The following is a 12,245-nucleotide window of genomic DNA, read 5'->3' on the forward strand; positions in this document are numbered from 1 at the left end:
CTCTGATTTTGGTATCAGGAAGATAATAGCCTCATACGATAAGTTTGGAATCATAAAATAAATGACACGACATTAAATGTCAAAATCCTAGAAAAAGAGAAACAAACAAACACCAAAAGAAGTAAAAGACAGGAAATAATTAAAATCAGAGTTGAAACCAATGAAATTAAAACAAAAAAAGCAATTTTAAAAATTAACAAAACAAAAAGATGTTTTTTTAAAAAAAAATAAAATTGACAAACCTTTAGCCACCCTAATGAAAAGAAGGAGAGAGAAAACTCAAATTACTAAAATTTGTGGTAAAAAAAGAAAACATCATGGCAGACACTATTGAAATTCAGAAGACAATTAGAAACTATTTTGAATTTTTTCTTCTTTTAATTTTTTAATTAAAAATTAAATTTAATATAAAATTTTAATTATTTCCTGTTATCTACTTCTTTTGGTGTTGGTTTGTTCCTCTTTTTCTAGGTTCTGAGATGTAATGTCAGGTCATTTATTTGTTGACTTTTTCTTCATTTAATGAATGAGCTTATTACAGTGAACTACCTTCATCGTGTCCCAGAGATTTTAATATGTTGATTTGAGTTCTCATTTACCTCTAAGAATTTTATTTCCTCCCTGATATCTTCTGTTATCCATGGGTCATTCAGTAGTGTATTATTTAGTCTCCAGGTTTGGAGTAGCTTCTATTTTTTACTTTATCATTGATATCTAATTTCTTTCCATTATGGTCCAATAGAATGCTGGGTAGTATTTCTATTCTTTTGTATTTATGAAGACCTGCTTTATGACATAACATGTGTTCTATTTTGGAGAAAAATCCATATGCTGCTGAAAAAAAAGGTGTATTTGCTAGTTGATGGATGTAGTATTCTATATATGTCTGTTAAGTCTACATTATTAATGACATATTGAGTTCTATAGTTACTTTGTTTAGTCTTTGATTAGAAAAGCTATTCAGTGGTGAGAGAGGTGTGTTAAAGTCACCCAGTATTGTTGTGTTATAGTCTATTTAATTTTGGAAGTTCAATTTTGGGGTTTGTTTGACATACATAGATGCCCCAAACAATGGGGCATAGGTATTTATGATTTTTATGTTTTGTTGATTGCCTAAAGCAGTATGAAATGTCCTTCTTTATTCCTTTTCACTAACTTTGGTTTGAAGTTCACTTTGACAAGAGGATGAAAACCCCTGCTTGTTTATGCGCTCCATGTCAGTGAAACATTTTTAACATCCTTTCACTTTCTCTCTGTGGATGTCTTTTCCTGTGAGATGAGTCTTTTAAAGCTGCATATTGTTGGATCAATTTTTAAAATACAATCTGCCAGTCTGTGTCTTTTAATTGATGAGTTTAGACCATTCACATTTAGGGTTATTATTGAAATATGGTTTTGTATTCCTGGTAATTTGGGTTCATTTTGGCTTTTAACTTGACTTGGTTTCTCCTTTGATTGGTCTTTCATTTAGTGTAGTTCCTCCCTTTGCAGATTTTCATTGTTGTTTTTCATTTCCTCCTCAGGGAATATTTTTCCAAGAATGTTCTGTAATGCAGGCTTTCTCATTGTAAATTCTTTTAATTTTTGTTTATCATGGAAGGTTTTTATTTCATCATCAATTCTGAAGCTTAATTTTATTGGATATGAGATTCTTGGTTTACATCCATTTTCTTTCAGTTACTGATTATGTTGTTCCAGGATCTCCTGCCCTTGAGGGTCTGGATTGAAAAATCTGCTGAGATTCCAACTTGTCTCCCCCTGTATGTAATCTGATTCCTCTCTCTTGCAGCCTTTAAAATTCTATCCTTATTCTTTATGCTAAGCATTTTCATTATAATGTGCCTTGGTGTAAATCTGTGGTAATTTTGTACATTTGGTGTTCTGTAAGCCTCTTGTATTTGATTTTCCGGTTCATTCTCCATGTTTGGGAAATTTCCTGATATTATTTCATTGAAGAGGTTATGCATTCCTTTGGTTTGAAATTCTGTGCCTTACTCTATTCTGATAGATTTTAGATTTTTTTTTTATGTTCTCCCATAATTTTTGGATGTTCTGTTCATGGTTTCTGACCATCTTCACTGTGTGGTCAACTTTATTTTCCAGATTGTATATTTGTTTTCATTGTCTGAGTTTCTGTCTTCCAAGTGAACTAGTCTGTTGGAGGTACTTTCTATTTAGTTTTTATTTGGTTTATTGTTTTCTTCATTTCAAGGATTTCTGGGGGGGGGTAAGTCTTTTTTTTTTTAAAATCTATTATCTCTTTCTGAAGTTATCTTTTACTACCTGCATTTTCTCTCTTATCTCTTTGTTTATGTGATCAATTGTTGCCTGTTTTTGCTCTCTTATCTATTTGTTGGAGTGGTCAATTTTTGCCTGTATTTGCTCACTTAAGTCATTCTTTAATTTGCAGATCACTTTAATTATTCTGACCTCCTTCTGTGTCATTTCTTTTACTGTGCTGTCCGTGGATTCTATTATTATAGTATGTTGGTTTCTTTGAAGTATTTTCCTCCCTTGTTTTTTCATGATGTCTATGTGTATTCTTCTCTTGCAGTGTGGATCTGAAGTATTGTAGATTCTACCTATAATGTCATCGTGTCCCTATGTTACAAATACTTCACCTTTAAAGGGGAGATCAATGTTTACAGCACCCAATTCAACTAATATGTAGCCCTAAATAAATTAGCTTCTATTAAGAAACTTACAGTTTTTTCACTATAAACAAAAATTATCTTCTATCATACAGCCAGTAGATTTGCATAAGTGTTTACAGTTTCTAGTGGTAGACAGAGGGCAGATAGAATGTGATGCTTATGAGGTAGGCTGTGAGAATATAGAGGTATTGAACAATAGCACACATGAAAGGGGAAACAAAAACATTGTTGGTTAGCAGGAGAAAGGAAAAAAGAGAGAGAGAGAGAAGCAGAATCTTCCTACCGTTAGGTTCGGATCTTGCTGCTCCATCCTCCTGGGCACGTTCCTTCTTTCAGCTCCCGACCAGCACAGAAAACGAGCTACATATTTCCTTGCCCCAAGCATACATGGAGGCGAGCAAAACTAAATTAAAATAAATTCTAGCCATGAGGGAAATCGTGCACATCCAGGCCGGTCAGTGTGGCACCCAGATCTGTGCCAAGTTCTGGGAGGTGATCAGTGATGAACACAGCCTCGACCCCACCGGTACCTACTGTGGGGACAGTGACCTGCAGCTGGACCGCATCTCTGTGTATTGCCACAGGTGGCAAATATGTTCCTCGTGCTATCCTGATGGATATAGAACCTGGGACTATGGACTCTGTTCGCTCAGGTCCTTTGGCCAGATCTTCAGCCAGACAACTTTGTTTTTGGTCAGTCTGGAGCAGGTAACAACTGGCCAAGGGTCACTATACAGAAGGGGCTGAGCTGGTTGACTCAGTCCTGGATGTAGTGTGGAAGGAGGCAGAGAGCTGTGACTTCCTGCAGGGCTTCCAGCTGACCCACTCACTGGGAGGGGGCACAGGCTCCAGAATGGGCATCCTGCTCATTAGCAAGATCCGGGAAGAGTATCCTACTGCATCATGAACACCTTCAGTGTAGTGCCCCACCCAAAGTGCCTGATATGGTGGTTGAACCCTGTAATGCCACCCTCTCCATCCATCAGTTGGTAGAGAACATGATGCCCTTTATGACATCTGCTTCCATACCCTCAAGCTGACCACACCAACCTATGGAGACCTGAACCACCTCGTCTCGGCCACCAGCAGCTACTTCGTGGCATCCCCCCTCATGGCCTCAAGATGGCAGTTACCTTCATCGTCAAGAGCACAGCCATCCAGGAGCTCTTCAAGCCATCTCAGATGTTCTGCCAAAGGCCTTCCTCCACGGGTACACAGGTGAGAGTATGGACGAGATGGAGTTCACTGAGGCTGAGAGCAACATGAACGACCTCGTCTCCGAGTACCAGGATGCCACCGCAGAAGAGGAAGAGGATTTTGTTGAGGAGGCCTAAGGCGGCTCCCCCCAATCACCTCAGCCTTCTCAGTTCCCCAGCCTTCGCCTGCCCCTTTCTTCAGAATTTGTGTTCACTGCTTTTTTTTTTCTTCTCCTTTTTTATTTCCTTTTGGGAGGCATGCAGAACAGTGCCTGGCCCATATTAGGTGCTCAATAAATATTGTTTCTTGAATGTCTCCTCTTTCCACTCTGGCAAACTTGAATTTCTTCCGTTCTGGATTACCCTGCATTTCTTTCTGGTACCTACTTTTCACATCTGTCTAGTTAACACTTTCTGTTTCCAAAATTATTCTCCCAAGAAGTGGGTTCTTGTACAGATCCCATTTAGAACTAGCCAAGTGCTTTCAGTGGCCACCATCCTAAGGCAAATTAGTACATGGTAGAAGGTAGCAGCAGGTAGAAATCACTTGTGATGGGGATGGGATTTTTCATTTTAGGACATTTTTTTAAAGAGGGAAATCTATGCTTTTACAGTCATTTTTAGGCATTTCCATGCTCCATCTCAGTTTTAGGAGCGGTGTTATCAGTATCATTTCCATTTGCAGACTCCTTCTCAGCTGTCCTGTGTTGTACTCTCCTTTTGGAGGAATGTGCCCCACTCTAGGAGATGAGAATCCTTCCTCTTTCTGCTTGCTTCTCTCACAGTGCATTTCAAAAAGGAGAAGGCCAGCCTTGGTCCCTAAGCTTCTAGAATTTGCCTTCCCCAACCCCCACCTTTTCACCCCCCCCTCCAAAGAGTAACATGCCTGGTATGTGGAAAGGTATGTACTATCACCTAAATGTGAGTCACTCTCCAGAGGAGGGGCAACAAAACCCTTTAAAAAAAAAAAAACCTCATTTCTTTTGCTATTGCTTTTTCCTTCCTACTGTTGATTTTTGTCCTATTCTACATTTCAGATTTCTAATTTGTGTTGAAGTTGCTGCTTTTTTCCATATTGAAAACATGACATTGCCCCAAGAGCCAAAAATAAATGGGAGTTGGAAAAAAAAAAAAAAGAGAAGCAGCCCCATGCAAGGTTCCCTGCTGCCTCTGCAACAGGATAGTGACTGTCATTACACCTCATAGGGATACCTCTGGTGCAACCAGGCCCACAGGGACCCTGGTGACGGTCTTCCAGGTCCTGGGTCTTGTTCCTAGATGGAAGCAGCCATGTCCCTAGTTTGTGGCCTCAGTAGCATTAAGCCTGTAGGTTCTTTCCTGTTGGACTTCCAGGTTTCAGTCCATGTCTCAAGATGAATTCTGTCCCAACTAAAAGTGGTGGAGGTGATAAGCTGAAGTAATTCAAGATGGTGGTGGAGGTGTTCCAAATGGAGGCAACTACCTTCAGAGATGGGGATGGAAAGATGGGCTGTACAATGGTGTTGGGTGGCCTGTTTGGTGATGGCACACTGTGGCATCTGGTACTTCAACAGGCAGCTGCCTCCTGGCCCTGTTGTTCCATGATGGAGATTACCAGATGGAAAGGGCTATGGCGGTAACTGCCGTGTCCCAAGATGGAGCTGGTTTGGGTGCAGCCACACATTAATGGATAGGGAACCACAGCTTGGTGCTCCTCTCCAGGTTGGCTCGGCAGTTTCTGGCTCTGAGTGAGGAAGTGCACCTGGTGTTCTGGTCTAGGCTGTGGACAAGGCCAGTACCCAAGAACTTTTAAGGATCCATCTTGTGTTCAAATTTACAGAGGAAAACATACTGCCATCCAGTATACTGACCAATCAAGATACTGTTTCTTGACAAAAAAAAGGATAGTGGGGCAAACTGAGGGGCCTTACATAGAGTACAGAAGTTTGCAGACATTTTTGTTGATACATTGTCTATTTCTCTATAATTCTTGTATGTTTTGCTGCATATGGATTAGTGATCTGCTGTTAGGTGCACAGAAGCTAGTAATTATCATATCTTTAGGGTGAAATGACATTTTTATCACTTAAAAAGTGATACTCTTTATCTATGGAATGTATATTTTGTGTTTAAAGACTATTTTGTCCAAAATTAGAACAACTACCCCAACTTTCAAATGGTTGCTCTTGGCATGACACAAATTTTTCTGTACTATTATTCTCAACCCACTTGAATTTTTTTTTTCCGATCTTTCTTTTTTTTTTTTAATTTTTTTTTATTGGTTGTTCAAAACCCTACAAAGCTCTTGACATATCATATTTCATACATTAGCATACATTAGCTTCAAGTGAGTTATGAACTCCCTTTTTTACCCCAAGTACAGATTGCAGAATCACATGGGTTACACATCCACATTTTTACATAATACCATAATAGTAACTGTTGTATTCTGCTACCTTTCCTATCCTCTACTATCCCCCCTCCCCTCCCCTCCCATCTTCTCTCTCTACCCCTTCTACTGTAATTCATTTCTCACCTTGTTTATTTTCCCATTCCACTTACAACCTCTTATATGTAATTTAGTATAACAATGAGGGTCTCCCTCCGTTTCCAAGCAATTCTCCTTTTCTCTCCCTTTCCCTCCCACCTCATGTCTCTGTTTAATGTTAATCTTTTCTTCCTGCTCTTCCTCCCTGCTTTATTCTTAGTTGCTCTCATTATATCAAAGATGACATTTGGTATTTGTTTTTTAGGGATTGGCTAGCTTCACTAAGCATAATCTGCTCTAGTGCCATCCATTTCCCTGCAAATTCCAAGATTTTGTCATTTTTTAGTGCTGCGTAATACTCCATGGTGTATAGATGCCACATTTTTTTAATCCATTCATCCATTGAAGGGCATCTGGGTTGGTTCCACAATCTAGCTATTGTAAATTGTGCTGCTATGAACATCGATGTGGCAGTATCCCTGTAATACGCTCTTTTAAGGTCTTCAGGGAATAGTCCGAGAAGGGCAATAGCTGGGTCAAATGGTGGTTCCATTCCCAGCTTTCCCAGGAATCTCCATACTGCTTTCCAAATTGGCCGCACCAATTTGCAGCCCCACCAGCAATGTACAAGAGAACCCTTTTCCCCACATCCTCGCCAGCACTTGTTGTTGTTTGATTTCATAATGGCTGCCAATCTTACTGGAGTGAGATGGTATCTTAGGGTGGTTTTGATTTGCATTTCTCTGACTGCTAGAGATGGTGAGCATTTTTTCATGTACTTGTTGATTGATTGTATGTCCTCCTCTGAGAAGTTTCTGTTCAGGTCCTTGGCCCATTTGTTGATTGGGTTATTTGTTATCTTATTGTCTAATTTTTTGAGTTCTTTGTATATTCTGGATATTAGGGCTCTATCTGATGTGTGAGGAGTAAATATTTGTTCCCATGATGTAGGCTCCCTATTTACTTCTCTTATTGTTTCTCTTGCTGTGAAAAAACTTTTTAGTTTAAGTAAGTCCCATTTGTTGATTCTTGCTATTAACTCTTGTGCTATGGGTGTCCTATTAAGGAATTTGGAGCCCAACCCCACTATATGTAGATCGTAGCCAACTTTTTCTTCTATCAGACGCAGAGTCTCTGATTTGATATCAAGGTCTTTGATCCATTTTGAGTTAACTTTTGTGCATGGTGAGAGGAGGGGGTTCAGTTTCATTTTGTTGCATATGGATTTCCAGTTTTCCCAACACCATTTGTTGAAGATGCTATCCTTCCTCCATTGCATGCTTTTAGCCCCTTTATCAAATATAATATAGTTGTAACTTTGTGGATTGGTCTCTGTGTCCTCTATTCTGTACCATTGGTCCACCCGCCTGTTTTGGTACCAGTACCATGCTGTCTTTGTTACTATTGCTCTGTAATATAGTTTGAAATCTGGTATCGCTATACCGCCTGAGCAAATGCAGCAGAAGGCAAGAAATAATTAAAATCAGAGCGGAAATCAACGAAATTGAAACAAAAGAAACTATTGAAAAAATCAACAAAACTAAAAGTTGGTTCTTCGAAAAAATAAACAAGATTGACAGACCCTTAGCCATGCTAACGAAGAGAAGAAGAGAGAGAACTCAAATTACTAACATACGGGATGAAAAAGGCAATATCACAACAGATGCTACAGAAATACAGAAGACAATTAGAAATTATTTTGAAAACCTATATTCCAATAAAATAGAAGATAGTGAAGACATCGATAAATTTCTTAAGACATATGATTTGCCCAGACTGAGTCAGGAGGATACACACAATTTGAACAGACCAATATCAATGGAGGAAATTGAAGAAGCAATCAAGAGACTACCCACCAAGAAAAGCCCAGGACCGGATGGGTATACAGCGGAGTTTTACAAAACTTTTAAAGAAGAATTAATACCAATACTTTTCAAGTTATTTCAGGAAATAGAAAAAGAGGGAGCTCTTCCAAATTCATTCTATGAGACCAACATCACGTTGATTCCGAAACCAGACAAAGACACCTCAAAGAAAGAAAACTACAGACCAATATCCCTGATGAACCTAGATGCAAAAATCCTCAATAAAATTCTGGCGAATCGGATACAAAGGCACATCAAAAAAATTGTGCACCATGATCAAGTAGGATTCATCCCTGGGATGCAAGGATGGTTCAATATACGGAAATCAATAAATGTTATTCACCACATCAATAGACTTAAAGATAAGAACCATATGATCATCTCGATAGATGCAGAAAAAGCATTCAACAAAATACAGCATCCCTTTATGTTCAAAGCATTAGAAAAACTAGGGATAACAGGAAATTACCTTGACATTGTAAAAGCTATCTATGCTAAGCCTCAGGCTAGCATCATTCTGAATGGAGAAAAATTGAAGGCATTCCCTCTAAAATCTGGAACAAGACAGGGATGCCCTCTATCACCACTTCTATTCAATATAGTTCTCGAAACACTGGCCAGAGCAATTAGACAGACGAAAGAAATTAAAGGCATAAAAATTGGAAAAGAAGAACTTAAATTATCATTATTTGCGGATGACATGATTTTATACCTAGAAGCCCCAAAAGGGTCTACAAAAAAACTACTAGAACTAATAAATGAATTCAGCAAAGTAGCAGGATATAAAATCAACACGCATAAATCAAAGGCATTCCTGTATATCAGCAACAAAACTTCTGAAATGGAAATGAGGAAAACCACTCCATTCACAATATCCTCAAAAAAAATAAAATACTTGGGAATCAACCTAACAAAAGAGGTGAAAGATTTATACAATGAAAACTACAGAACCCTAAAGAGAGAAGTAGAAGAAGATCTTAGAAGATGGAAAAATATACCCTGTTCATGGATAGGCAGAACTAACATCATCAAAATGGCGATATTACCAAAAGTTCTATATAGGTTTAATGCAATGCCAATCAAAATCCCAAAGGCATTGCTTGTAGAAATAGATAAAGCAATCATGAAATTCATATGGAAAAATAAAAGACCCAGAATAGCAAAAGCAATTCTAAGCAGGAAGTGCGAATCAGGCGGTATAGCGATACCCATTTGAATTTTTGATACAAAAGTGTGACAGCAGGTCAGGCACAGTGGCACATGCCTGAAATCCCAGTGGCTTAGGAGACAGAGGCAGGAGGATTGGGAGTTCAAAGATAGCCTCAGCAATTTAGTGACCTATACAAGACACTGTCTCTAATAAAATATTAAAAAATAGAAAAGCTGTGGCTATGGCCCAGTGATTGAGTGTCCACGGTTTCAATTTGAGAAAATAAATAAATAAATAGATAGATAAATAGATAAAAATAAGAGGGCATAGTTGTATTTTTTAAAATCCAAACTCAAAACTTCCTTTTTGTTAGACTCTCTAATTCAATCACATGTAATATTATTGATATAGTTGGATTGATATCTGCCATTTTATTGACATTTGTCTTATGTTTTTTATTCCTCTATTATATTTTATTCCTTAAAACAAAGTATTGCTTTATTTTGCATTGGCTAAATAATTTCTCATATAACACTGTGATTTCTTTAAATTATCTACTAAAACTTACAAAGGAAAGTGGGGCACCTGAGAAGCCTTACGTAGGGTACTGAAGTCTATAAATAATTTTGTTTAGTAATTACAAAATATATCTCAGTTTATAAAAATCTACTTCATACCTACATTAGTTTAACTTCAACATACATAATGAAATATTCATTCGTATTTTGCTGCACTTACCCTTCATTTTGTGCCATTATTATCTTTATACATATTACGCTTGTATATATTAATAAAACAAAATATGTTGTTATACTATTACTTACATACTCTTACATCTTTTAAATCATTTGAGAGAAGAAAGTACATAAGCATAGTTTTTTAAAATATATTATTCATTTTGTTTTTTACTTCTGGTTTCAAATTTCTGTCTGGAGGTATTTCTTTATCCAAATAAATTTTGCTCCCATTCACTTATTTGTTATTTTATAGTAAATATATTTCCTATATTATAGGACCAAAAAATAAAATTATATACCTAATGTTTAATACAGTACTATATAAGTCAGTGAAAAGAACAAAGGAGCCAAAATGTGTGTTTATTCTGTCTTTATAACTGTCTTTTCTTTTTTCTTGTTGTTGTTGTTATTTTTTTAGATATACATGACAGTAGAATGTATTTTGACATATTATACATACATGAAGTATAACTTATGGTACTTTGGACCTCATTCTTCTTGTTATACATGATGTGGAGTTTAAATGACCATGTATTCATTCATATATGAACATAGGAAAGTTATGTCTGATTCCTTATACTGTCTTTCCTTTAGGTTCTTGCTTTTAGCTAAGACTTCTTTTTAGCATTTCTTATCATGTTGATCAGCTGGCAAAAAATTTACTCAGTCTTTCTTTATATGGGAATATATTTATTTTGCCTTCATTTTTTAAAGACATTTAGAATTTGTGATTGATAGAGCTCTGCTACTATTCTAGTAAGTGGTGAGACTTTTTTACTTTCTGCCTTCAAGATTGTCTCCTTGCCTTTGGCTTTAATCACTGTCACTACAATGTGTATATTTATTATCTCTTTATTTAGTCTTTTTGGATCTCATCACACTTCTTGGATATTATTTTTTAAATGAATTTTAAGAGTGTTTCAGGAATTACTTATTCAAATATATATTCTTTTCCTGTCATTCATCTGTTCCTAGTATTTCCCTTATACATGTTCATGTCTTCAATGTTGCCCCACATTTCTCTGAAGTCCTATTGATTTCTCTTCATTCATTTTCTCTCCATGTTTCAGATTTCAAAATCTTTGTTATCTTCAATGTTATTAACTTTTTCTTCTGCCAGTTTAATTCTACTGTGAAATCTTCCTAATGATGTTTTTTACTCATTTATTGTATTTTTTAACTTTAGAATCTTCATTGGATCCTTTGATAATTTCTGTATCTTTATTGATATTTTTCAATTGATGAAATAATTTATCATATCTTTATTTAATTCTTTCAACATAATTTCCTTAATTTTTGAAACATATTTCTAAGGAGTACTTTGATGTCTTTCTTTGTTAAATGTTACATCCAGCCCTATGAACAGTTTCTATTGCCAGCCATGTTTCTTCATCTGTGGGTCAGACTTTCCTGTATCTTTTTAAGTCTTCTATTTTTCATTGGAAATTGAGAGATTTAGGTATTTGTTTTAAAACTCTCGTGACCGTTTCTCCATTCCTTTACTCTCAGGGCTTGTTATTTGAGTGACAGCCTGAATTATTATATTAAAGTCTATTTCCTTCCCTTCTCTCCTCCCCACCCCACTTGTCTGTCATAGGTTATAGCTTTGAGCATGAAAATGTCAGGTAGAATGGCAGTGGCCTTTTCAGGGTTGTGTTTGTCTTTCCCTAAACACATGGAGCCAATAAACCCCACTACTTGGTGACTGATTTTCTGATGTCTCCAACAAGACCCTGACACAAAAATTATTCCAGGGACTAATCCAGTTAAATCCTGACTCCTTTTCAGTGCTAGTTTTTCCTTTCATTTTTCAAGATGTGTTCTGACCCCCAGAGGGCTCCTCTTAGCTGTCTTTTTTCCACTTCTCTCTGCCCCACCGGCCGGCCTATGGTTTAGCATATGTCTTTGATGAAGTTTTGGTCTCTTCTTAAATACTTCTCATCACAACTTCATCATTTTTCAAAGTAGCCTTCTTTATGAATTTGCTCCAATTCTACTGCAAATAACATTAATTGGAAGAGCTTCAGAGCTCTCTCTTTTATACCTTGCCTCTTCCCTTGGGCAAAAACTTAGAGGTATAGCTCTGGATATAGAAGCTTGAAAATTAGTAAATTTCTGAGCGACTCCTTGCTTAGGAAGGATGACACCGTCAAATGATACCTCTCATTTGGCAGAA

The 12,245-nt window shown here is 37.0% G+C and overlaps 1 protein-coding gene and 1 pseudogene across 1 annotated transcript in view; both read left to right on the top strand.

Moving 5' to 3' along the window:
- Positions 1 to 12,245, top strand: part of Sgcz (sarcoglycan zeta) — a 426,262-nt gene that overhangs the window by 349,120 nt on the left and 64,897 nt on the right. The gene's annotated exons all lie outside the window — the stretch shown is intronic.
- On the top strand, positions 3,081 to 3,988 carry LOC143396532 (tubulin beta chain-like; annotated as a pseudogene).

The sequence above is a fragment of the Callospermophilus lateralis genome, chromosome 4 (genome assembly GCF_048772815.1).
Source record: "Callospermophilus lateralis isolate mCalLat2 chromosome 4, mCalLat2.hap1, whole genome shotgun sequence".
NCBI classification, from domain to species: domain Eukaryota; kingdom Metazoa; phylum Chordata; class Mammalia; order Rodentia; family Sciuridae; genus Callospermophilus; species Callospermophilus lateralis.